Raw genomic sequence first — 12,579 nt, forward strand, 5'->3', positions numbered from 1 at the left:
TTATATACTGTGATCTTTTTCTGTGAACCGCCAGACTTCTGGGTATAGGGCGGTATATAAATTCAAATGATGATGATAATAATAATAGTAGTAATAATAATAATAATAATAATAATAATAATAATAATAATAATAATTCAGAGTTCCAGTTTGAAGAATTGGTTCCTGATTTTGCCCTGGCTCTACCCTGCCTGTGCCCCCCCCCCCGCCTGCCTTCTTTAAATGGATTGTATGTTTTGGATGAAAAGCAGGAGTACCAATGTCCTAAAATAATAATAAACTGCCCTTTTTATAAGTGGGTGGTATGTGCAGGCCTTTAAATGAGATAAAACAACAATAATCTGAAATCATAATCATATCTATGTCGGTGGAGTGCCCTGTAAGTAGACCCATTTAAAACCAATGGATTTAAATCTATTCATTTGGACTTAATTCTATGATTCTGTTATTTCAGTAGCTCTATTCCAAGTATGGCTTAATTGGGTACAACCTACAGTACTGAATTAAATCGTTTAATTAGGTACAACCTAAAGTTATGCGTTTGGGGGTGCCAGACCCCTCTATTCCTGGATCCAGTAAGTGTTGGAATCAAGCTTGGGGTGTTAAACTGACTGCCAGACACCTAATCCCTGGACTCAGCAAGTGTTCAAAGCTAATCAAGGCAGGCTGGCTTATTGTGTTCAGGTAATAGCCAGGGGAATGGGCCATTAAGAGAGCAAAGCGAAGGGGGCTCCGTGCTAGATACAAAATTTCAAATCAGAGGAAAGCCAGAGTTTAGAATTGAGTTTGTGCCAAGTGAGCCAGAAAGTCGATGTAAAGTAGCAAGCTGGAATGTCAACGAGGTAAAATACTCAATTGGTGCTTGAATCCAAGGCTGGGAGAAACAAGACCCTTTTGGGATGTCCATGCTGTGAACCCCTCTGTTAAGGCTCAGGTTGTAAAGACACCACTTCACTGTGTTTCATTCCAAAACAAAATACAAACCCTGTATAATCTCCTGGAATCTCACACCACTAGGCGATTGAGGGAGCATCCGACAGTATACAAATCACACCCATTTCGTTCAGGTGTAGATGTCCTGTTCTGCTATGAATGTAACAACACTTTTTCATTATTTTTTAAAGATACTGTATGTTTACACTTTGCCTGGTAAATATAGTACATTGGGTTATATTTACATTGTGCAATAAAAAGGGAACTACGAAGTGTACATTAATGTATTTCATTCTTTCATTATTATTTTCTCCCCTCTCTCACAGTGGGGCACATTAAGCCAGTTCTTGCACACTGGGTTTATTGACCCTCCTGGTCAATACATGCACTAACTCACATAGGCCCTATGCAACCCTACTGCTTTCAGAGCCATTTAAATGAGAGGCACTGGCAGTATAAATCTTTAACCGATACACGGAGCAGCAGAATGAATTTGACACAGACGTCACACTTTGTGACTAGTCCTTTATGAAGCTTAACTCACTGAAGCTTAACTTCAGAGAACAGAGACTGATGGATGCGGTTCCACAGTTCAGCTGTCCTATTCCACACAGGACTTTCCTTGCTACTAGCCTGCAATTCATGAGATACCCATTGCCTTCAACAAATGAGGGCAAAAAGGGAATTGGAGGAGTCTGAAATACAAAAATCCGCCTCAGTTATGATGCCTTAGAATTTAGAGTTCATTCTAGGGTTGGTCTCCATTTCCACTGCAATCCTGTTCACATCACCATACCCTCCTCCAACCAAACATACTGTAATACCCTTGAAAAGGATTGGAAGGAAGGAACTGGTGATGAGAAGGGCTTGCTTCTCATCAAGACGGGAAAAGAGTAGGCCTCACTCTTGAATGGAAATGAGCTCCTATGTGATGAAACATCAGGTTCCTGATGAGGAACCTGAGATTTGAAGTTTTCTCTGCTTCCCTACTCTTTTGGGAGGCAGGGGAAACTACAGATCCCATGCTCTCCAGCAGGAAACAGCATTCACCAACATGCACATCAATTCTCATACTGGAACCAAGCCCTTCTCACTTCCATTTATTTCCCTCCCTTGCCAAGGATAGTCAAGATGTTGGTTTTTTAACGACTCAGAATTGGGTTGTTATTTTAAAAACATTTATTAGAAAAGCTTTTTTCTTTTTTAAGTGACTTCTGCAGCAAGCCAAGTGGAGCTCATCCATCACCACCTTTCATGCAGGCCACAGTTGCCCAAAGAGCTTCTGCAAACTTTGGCAGACTTCTCCCAACTCCCTGGCCCAAATTTAAATTGGAAGGACACTTTATTCTCACAGTCTTAAACATTTGCTTTTAGTGTGTGTAAAGAGTAAGACTCAGCTATGCAAAACTGCTATGATAGGGTTTGGAAGGTTGTGCTTGTAGACAGACCAACACAACATTGTGGAGAAGTCAGGGGCGATATTACCAGAGATAAATTTTATGATAACTGGTCTCCATTTCTTTCATTAATTCCTCAGCAGAAGAACCTGGACCACCTTCTATTCTATATTTATTCTGAAATATTTACTGAACTTCCAGGTTTTTGTTTATTTAGGTATCATGTTGACTGTCTCCAAGGTTTAAAGAAGGTTATTTTCAACTTTGTAAGTCTGCTGTTGTAATTGATCCTATATGTTTGGCATTTATAGATATATTCTTTCCAAACACATGTAATGAGGACATATCGTTCATGTACATTTTCCCCCTCTCTTGACATGATCCTTGGAATTGTTGTGGTTGTTTTGTATCGGTTTGTTTTAATTTTTTGTTAGAAAGAAAGAAAGAAAGAAAGAAAGAACAGCCCAACCAGAACTAACTAGGAAGACCTTGAGGTCATAGTGGATAGGTCAGATGTCAACTTGGTGTGTGGAGGCCATGAAAAAGGCAAATTCTAGGGATCATTAGGAAAGGAATATAAAATAAAAACTGCCACGGCTGTTCTGCTGTTATACAAATCTATGCTGTGGCAACATTAGGAATACTGTGTCCAGTTCTAGATGTCTCACCTCAAAAAGGATTTGGTAGTGTCAGAAAAGTTTCAGAAAAGGGCAGCCAAAATGATCAAAGGACTGGAACAAATGTCTTATGAAGAATGGTCGCAGCATTTGGGGCTTTTTAGTTTAGAGAAAAGGTGAGCAAGAGAAGAGATAACAGAAGCACATAAAAGCATGTGTGGGGTGAACAAAGATAAAGACAAGAAAAATTTCCCTCTTTCACAGCAGAACCCATGGGCATCCATTGTTCTGCTTCATTGGAAGGCTTAGGACAGACAAAACAAACTCCTGCTTAGGTGCTCTACATAGGTGTCCAGTTGGTCGCTGTGAGAATAGGATGCTGGTCTAGATGGGGCTCTGGCCTGATCCAGAAATCTCTTCTTACGTTCTTAACCTCAGGGTAGTCTAGCCTATGCATTTGGAAGAAGGCAAGCCAAGAGCAGAAAATGCACACTGAGATTAGCAGAAAGCATGTTTTGGAAGTGAGACCTCGCAGCTCACAAGGGTTTCTTTCATTTACTTCTTTTGGCCCTCCAGTTCATATTCATCATAAACTGTTTCTTTAAATAGTCTGAAAAGGGCATCCATTATTCCGATAGCTTGTGGTTCTAAAACAGGATGGCTACCAAATTATCCCCCTTCTTTTCATATTTATCCCATCAGGTTCTGGACCCAAATGTAAAAATCATTTTCACCTTACCAACTGAAATCCTTGGCGCGTTGCCTACAACACTTTCACAATGCTCTGCAGCTGAGATTGTATTTTTGAGATTATATTACACCTTGGGAAGGGGAAAGGTTCATAACAGGCACCTGCCACAACAGGTTTTGACAGAGCAAAGAGGCTGCTTACCTGTCTGCAGCTTCCAGAAGGTGGCTGCGTATGCATATTATAAACTGAAAGGCCTGAGGGGAAGCAGGACTGGTGTTCTGTCTTTTGGAAGCTGAACAAGATTAAACCTCAGCCCACGCTCTTACCTACTGGTGAGGAAGTGAAGAGAATAAAACAAATGCTTCAGGAGATGACTAATAAGGTGTCTCCTGTTGTAGCATAGTTTGGGCCATAGATCAGCCAGGCACCCAAGTAATAATTTCTCAAAACTGCTTTTAAAAGCTTAGACCACACTTCCCCTTTTTTCTACCTGTTTTGCTTCCAACCCCCCAAACTTGAAATGAGCTTGTGGAGCTGAACAGTCATTGAATTGCCTAGGACTTGCCGATCAGAAGGTAGGCAGTTCGAATCCCCACGATGGGGCGACCTCCTGTTGCTCAGTCCCTGCTCCTGCTAACCTAGCAGTTTGAAAGCCCGTCAAAGTGCAAGTACATAAATAGGTACTGCTCTGGCAGGAAGGTAAACAGTGTTTCCGTGCGCTGTTCTGGTTTGGTCAGAAGCGGCTTAGTCATGCTGGCTATGACCCGGAAGCTGTACACCAGCTCCCTTGGCCAATAAAGCGAGATGAGCGCCACAACACCAGAGTCGTCTGCGACTGGACCTTACGGTCAGGGTCCCTTTACCTTTTTACTGTTTGCCAAATAAATACTGTCTCTGCCTAGAGCAGGGAAGCTTTCTAAAGACAGAAATGAGGTTGGCTCTATGTATCAGCAAGCTGCAGCTATGGAGGCAGAGGAAGGGAGTTCTTACCACTTTTTTGGAGTCAGTGGAAGCCTACAGTGCTAAAAAGTGACTAGGGAAGAGGGATCTCCATTTGGCTCCCTGGAACTTTGCCATTTCCATAGTTTCCTCCCCGCAGATCATCACCAATATTGGGGCCGGGCTTGCACCACAGGTTGTGAATTTAGGACTCTCCTAAGTGAATTCTTAAGGAAATCAGCCCTGAGTGCTCACTGGAAGGACAGATCCTGAAGCTGAGACTCCAATACTTTGGCCACCTCAATGAGAAGAGAAGATTCCCTGGAAAAGACCCTGATGTTGGGAAAGATGGAGGGCACAAGGAGAAGGGGACGACAGAGGACGAGATGGTTGGACAGTGTTCTCGAAGCTACCAGCATGAGTTTGACCAAACTGCGGGAGGCAGTGGAAGACAGGAGTGCCTGGCGTGCTCTGGTCCATGGGGTCACGAAGAGTCGGACACAGCTAAACAACTAAACAACAACAACAAGTGAATTCTGACTTGGAAGGTACAAAATTTCCTTCAGTATGCCTAGAGCTTTGGGTTTCATCAGGGTAAAAGGATCATCATTGTCATCGATTGATGCAAGAGTACATGCATGAAATCTTTCATCCAAATGTTCTTTCTCATAGAAGCAGCTGCTAACATGAAATCAGTCCAGCATTATAAATATCAGGGAAGATTTATCTATTTTAAAAAGTGAACAAAATCAGGTCTTCAAATTCTTCCAAACGGGAGCCATCAAATTACATTTCTACAAGTCTAGCAACACGTATGCATCATAATAAAACATCCTAGTATGTAAAAAGCAAATATTCTGGCCAAACATACAGTCCACTTTCTAAAGGGAGACAAAACAGCAGCAGCAGGTCACAGTAAAAATATAGTTTTTACAAGCAAGGACAAAAAAATTGCTCATCTTTCTGTGTGCAAATGACTGGCAGGGGAACAATTATTCTTTGGCTAAGCCCTAGAATGCAAGAAAACCTACAAGCAAATTCAATTCAATTTTATTGTTTCATAGGAAGTTCTGTATCCAGTTTTGTGTATATGTACATACAATTCATGTACAGTATTGTTTATCCAAATCCGCTATCCGTTTAAACCAGTGCCAGAGCTAAATCTGCCAAAATGGACTCTGACAACAGGTATTATGTTAAAAGAAAGAAGTGACAAGAGAGAATGATGACTGGTAGCAGTCATAAGTGAAATAAATGAATCTGCTTAACAAATCCAGTTTTGCATAAGTGGGTCTCTTTAACGATGAGCCAAGAAACCTGGTCGTCTCCCGTTTTTGCTACTGCTGCATATGCCAAGTTTTAACTTACTCAGAATAATTCTTCACATCAACAGCAGGTAGCTATTGTTTTGTTTCTCTAGCCATTGCTCTGGCTTGTTTAAGATGTATGGAACACATATTCCTAAGATGATCAGATACAACAGTGAAATATTCCTACTGCGTGCATGCACGCTTCCAAAATAAATTTGCACTCATTATAAATAATGTGGGTGTGACATAGTGAGGTATTCATTGGCAAGGTTGATTTAAGTATATCAAAACTACTTTCAAATACTGTGCACTAGTGAATTCTTGGCTGCAGAAACTACAAACAAGGGCATCTTGGGTAGTCTGGGTGTTTCAGAAGTGGCATGAGAGCTGTTCTGCAGGTTTATCCCATAGATGGTGCTGCTGTAGCATTTAAAGGCATGCCGGCATTTGAGAGGGACCTTTATAAAGGTTCCTTAGTAAAGGTAAAGGTACCCCTGCCCGTACGGGCCAGTCTTGCCAGACTCTAGGGTTGTGCGCTCATCTCACTCTATAGGCCAGGAGCCAGCGCTGTCCGCAGACACTTCCGGGTCACGTGGCCAGCGTGACATCACTGCTCTGGTGAGCCAGAGCCGCACATGGAAACGCCGTTTACCTTCCCGCTGGTAAGCGGTCCCTATTTATCTACTTGCACCCGGAGGTGCTTTCGAACTGCTAGGTTGGCAGGCGCTGGGACCGAACGACGGGAGTGCACCCTGCCGCGGGGATTCGAACTGCCGACCATGCGATCGGCAAGTCCTAGACGCTGAGGTTTTACCCACAGCGCCACCCGCATCCCTAGCGCCACCTGAGTTCCTTAGCTCATTATTATTGCTGCTGTCCCAGCTATTGCAAGAATGGTTTAGTTAGCTCCCACCATGTGGTGGCAAGCTTTTAAATGTTACAGCATAAATCAGCTTCCCTAACTGTAACGTATGATATAGGTAAAGGACCCCGGACGGTTAAGTCCAGTCAAAGGTGACTATGGGGTTGCGGCACTCATCTCGCTTTCAGGCCGAGGGAGCCGGTGTTTGTCCACAGTTTTCCGAGTCATGTGACCCCTTGACTAAACTGCTACCGGTGCACAGAGGACTGTAACGAGTGCCAGAGCGCACGGAAACACTGTTTACCTTCCCGCCGCAGCGGTACCTATTTATCTACTTGCACTGGCATGCTTTCGAACTGCTAGGTTGGCAGAAGCTGGGATAGAGCAACGGGAGCTCACCCCGTTGCGGGGATTCGAATGCAGACCTCCCAATCAGCAAACCCAAGAGGCTCAGGGGTTTAGATCACAGCGCCACCCACGTCCCCTGTCTGAGGATCCATTGTTACTCAGCCAGTGATATGTTTGCTATTTCCCCTCTTCTTCACCGCATGCTTCTCCAAGAATGTCTGTGAAAGGGTAATAATAAGGGCAAGCAACACTCCTCAGTAGGAGCATCAAATTTTTCAATAACTTTTCTAAGAGTTTCAATCAATCTGTAAAGTGTGGACTTCATGGAAGATTGCAGCCGTTACTTCTGTGATTAGAAAAGTGTATTGGTTTTTAATTACTTGCTGCATTAGAGGACTTTTTAAGGTTTTAATTTCTTCTTGATTGGTGAGCTACTCTGGAAACTTTGGGATACAGAGCAGGGTAGCAATGTATGGAATGAATCCAATTGTTCCATTTTAAAAATGAATCTGATTGTGCCATTTTAAAAATGTGAAGTAGTCGCTGCATTGTTCTCTGAGCGCCTGCTTCAGATATTTAACTAGTTTTAATTGGTGCTTTTTCGGGGCGTGGGATAGCTATTTTCTATTTTGTTCTGGGATCTAGGTTCAGTTCACTTGCCAGTCAGGATGGCACAGTGTGACTTTAGGCAAAACGTTCCCCATCTGTAAAATGGAATTTAATAGTGATAAAAGTTGCAGGGTTACTGTGAAGACAATTGGAACAGCTAAACAGCATTCAGTGGACGCTGATCTGTTACATTGCCCATTAAGGTAATTCTTCTCCTCACTTCCATCAGCCAATTTTAGTATTTCCAAACTTTTATTCTTACTTACAGAGGATGTTCAACACCATAGTACCAATTATTTCCTCAGATTACAGAATTCAGATATCCTATTACAGAGCAATCCTTGTCTCCTCAGAAATTAATCCTATTGGGTTCAATGGATCTTTCTCCTAGGTAAGCGAAAAACATTCAAGTAATTAAAAATGATAACGGCTTAATCTCAAACTATTACATTGAGTCCTGCATTTCAGTTAATCACAGGCCCAATTTCATCCTAGGGCTTCGGGGGGGTGGGGTGGATACTGTGAAAATGATTAAAATATGCTGTATTGATTTTTTATATATAAAGTGATTTGCTAATCCTCTGAATTAGGGTTGCTAAATAAGCAAACACTGTTCGCCCAACAGAAATGAATTTTCAAGATGAGATAGCCAAAATGATCAAGACTAGTATAATGTCTCCTGAGAATACTGTGTTTGGGGCGGGGGCAATAGGAACCCACCCCCTTGATAAATAAACGTATCCAGTTATCAACCAGCTACCATTTCAACTGAATGATTATGTCTCTGACAATGCCTGAATTTGTCCAGTTCAAGAGCCCCCAAAGAACGAAAGAGAACCCTAATAATACTGGGAAATTCATGCCTACTGTGACTCTGTTCCATACCCATGCTGAATTCAGGGATAGCTCAAATTTCTTAGTATTTTTATCCAAACAAGCATGGGAAGAAAAACGAATGAATTCCAAGTGCAGCATTGTAATAAGCAAAACGTAAAATAGGACAGATCATGAAGCTGAGGCTCCAATACTTTGGCCACCTCATGAGAAGAGAAGATTCCCTGGAAAAGACCCTGATGTTGGGAAAGATGGAGGGCACAAGGAGAAGGGGACGACAGAGGATGAGATGGTTGGACAGTGTTCTCGAAGCTACCAGCATGACTTTGACCAAACTGCGGGAGGCAGTGGAAGACAGAAGTGCCTGGCATGCTCTGGTCCATGGGGTCACGAAGAGTCGGACATGACTAAACGACTAAACAACAACAAAATAGAATTTAAAGAAAAACATCGGCTTCCAACCTGAGCTCCCTTCCACCAACATGAGAGATGACTAAACTTTCATAATTAATTTTCTTCACAATGGCCAGTTGTTGTTTTTTTTAAAAAATGTCAGTTGTGTTTATAGTTCTTTCTAGTTCTAAAATCTTGCAGTGCAATCCTATAAAGTCTACTCAGAAGTACAGTGGTGCCTCGCAAGACGAAATTAAACCGTTCCGCGAGTCTCTTCGTCTTGCGGTTTTTTCGTTTTGCGAAACACGGCTATTAGCGGCTATTAACTGCTTAGCGGCTATTAACGGCTTAGCGGCTTTAAGAAAAAGGAAACAAACTCGCAAGAACTCGCAAGACGTTTTGTCTTGCGAAGCAAGCCCATAGGGAAATTCGTCTTGCGGAACGACTCTGAAATCAAACCTTTATTAGGCATTATGCAAATAAAAACCGTAAGAAGGAAAATAACATGTAAAAGCCTTGAAATATATATAAAAAGGCAGCAGTTGGCTACAATCATATATATATATATACATATAAAATCAGTGGTTTTCCTTGTTATCCTGCTCCTTGGAGGACTGCAGCCAAAAACTCGGCTACCCCCGCCGTTACCCTTTGGTCAACGTCGGATAGGCAGAATCCCGCACATTCACCTTGCTGGGGTTCCAGACCACCCAAAAAAGGGGACAGCACGCGTTGACGGAGCGTACTGTACAATGGGCAATGAAAGAGAATATGCTCTACAGTGTCCGGGACATTCATAGAGCATCTGCAGAATCTCTTGTTTCTAGGGATGTTTTGATATCTTCCCCAGACAAATGCTGAGGGAAAGACATTCAACCGGGCCAGCATAAAAGCCCTACGTTGGGCTGGGATTATTAATTTAGTGACGTAATTGGCTCTGCTATCTAAGATATTTAAATCATAGAATATGGGGGAGCAAATTTTATTTACAGCTGCCATAATATTTTGTCTCTCCACATCCTTTAGTCTAGCTAGGATATTATGGAAAATGTATTGCTCATTAGAATTATACAGGGGCTCCAGCTCGATGCCTAAAAGATTCAATCTTTTTTTCGAGGTACTGATACCATCTTGATTTATAGGGGTCTTTGAGCAGATCAGCGAGCAGGCTTGATGGAGAGCAGCAAAAATGGCAGCGTAACCAGTACTTTATTGAGGTGGACCAGGCCCAGTATTCCATTGTGTGTATGCCTATTTCTGCGCACATTGTTTCATATTTGATCGCAGCTGGGAGTCCAAGAATACGTCTCAGAAAGCTGGAGTGAATCTTATTTAAATCACTGTTATATGCTTGAATCCATAGCGGGATTCCATAGAATATCTGGGCTTGCACTTTTGTTTGAAAAATCTGATTGGCCGCAGGAATAAATTGATTACCTTTCTGATAATAAAAACGGGCAACTGCTGATGAGGTGCACTTTGCCTGTTTTATGGCATTTGTGCGATGACTTGCCCACCCTAGATTGCTCTGGAATAAGATTCCCAGATACCTATAGATTTTTACTTGTTGGATTTCTTGCGCTCTTATTTTCCATTTCTCTAGTTTCCAACCATTTGAGAAGACCAAAATTTTTGTCTTCTCGTAATTTATAGAGAGTTTATTACATTCGCAGTAAAGGGTCAGAGAAGATATAAGACGTTTCAGACCCAAGCTCGTTAATGATAGTAGGACTGCATCGTCTGCGTATAATAAGAGAGGAACTGGTTTCTGATTAAGTTTAGGGGCATGTGATTCTATTTTTTGAAGGTGATCTGGCAAGTCTGATAAGAATAAGTTAAATAGAAAGGGGGCAAGAATACATCCTTGTTTTACCCCTTTCGAGATTGGGATGTCTGATGAAAGATGACCTATGGTGTTAAGTTTGACTTGACAGACATTGGAAGAGTATAGATTTTGTATTAGAATCAATAAGCGCTGATCAATTTTTAGTTTTGCGAGTTTCCTCCACAGCTTTGGGCGGTCAATTGAGTCGAATGCACCACGAAAATCTACAAAAGCAGCATATATCTTAGATTGCCTTTGGGATCTATATTTTTCAACCAAATGCATAAGTATAAGGCAGTGGTCTAATGTAGAGCAACCTTTAGAGAAACCTATTTGTTCTTTCCCTGGTAAATTTAAATTTTTCATCCATATAAGGAGTTTAGATAGGAGGTGCTTAGCGTAGATTTTCCCTATCACTGATAGTAAGCTTATCGGTCTGTAATTCTTTGGTTCTTTTGGGTCGCCATTTTTAAAGATTGGGATAATTATTGATCTTAACCATATCTCCGGTATGATCCCATCTTTGTCTATGAGAGTAAACAATTGAGCTAGGGGTTCTGCCCACCAATCTATATAGGTCTTAAATAATTCTATTGGTAGACCGTCTGGCCCAGGCGATTTCCCCGATTTGAAATTTTTAACTATCTCTCTAATTTCCACTTCTTCTACCCTTGGCCACTCCTGGAGTTTATTGATTTTATTTATAGCGGTCTCATTTCCTTTAAGTTCACTGTGTAGATTGTTAAATACAGATGTAAAGTATTGGGACCATTTGGATTCTGCAATTGGTGGTTGGGTTAGTTGATTTTCGGCTTTCAGTCCTCCGTACACTAGGTTCCAGAACGCTTTGTTGTTTTTACTCTGAATTGAGTCAAATAGTTGTAGCCATTTTTGGGTTGCATATTTCTGTTTCTTTTCAGCCAGAATGTAATGATATTTTCTTTTTTCATCAAGATAAGAGGGCTCTAGTTTAGTGCGATTATTTTTAAATGTTTGACGCAGTTTTCTTTTTAGCTGGAAACATTCATCGTCAAACCAGGGGCTAGCGCTATGTTTAAGTATCCAACCTTTAAGTGGAGTACTAAGCTCTACAAACATTTGGAAGATTTCATTATAAGTTTTCAGAATATCACTGCAGGGATTAGTGGTCTTTAAATTGGATAATACTTGTTTTCTCAGGTTGGCTGTAAGTTTTTGCCCCACTGCTGCACTCATTTCCTGAGACCATTTTAATTGAGTCATTTGTTTGTATTGAGAAGGTTCTATGATATTGTACTTAGTTATTTTGGTTTCGTTCTTTAAGTTTATAGACAGCGATAGTGGCTGATGGTCGCTTTCAGTACGCGTTCCAATTTTGAGGTCCATGATCGAATTTATAATATTATAAGGGGCAAGAATATAGTCGATGACACTGCATCCTCGGGGGGAGAAGTATGTAAACTCCCCGCTTCTATCGCCTTCTGTTGAGCCGTTCACAATCTGCAAATTAAAGTTGTTACATAATTCAAGTAGGCGTAAAAAACGGAAAACTCTTTCGTCTTGCGCGTTTTTCGTCTTGCGAGGCATTCGTCTTGCGAAGTACCACTGTACATTCTATGGCGTTTCCTGTTCCCAGGAAAGCAGGTATGGAATTGCAGTCTGAATGCAATAGTTGGTTGTTTATTTTTATATAATTATTTGTATTTGGGACTTTCCAGCCGTTTATTTTCTGTATTTGTTGGTTTTAGTATTGCATTCTACACAATTTCAGTATGGATATCCCTGCTCTGTGGAACAGTACAACAGAAACCCACTCTCTGCATTTTCCACAAACAGCAGAAG

This window comes from Podarcis vaucheri (assembly GCF_965113315.1).
Source record: "Podarcis vaucheri genome assembly, chromosome: 6".
Lineage (NCBI taxonomy): Eukaryota > Metazoa > Chordata > Lepidosauria > Squamata > Lacertidae > Podarcis > Podarcis vaucheri.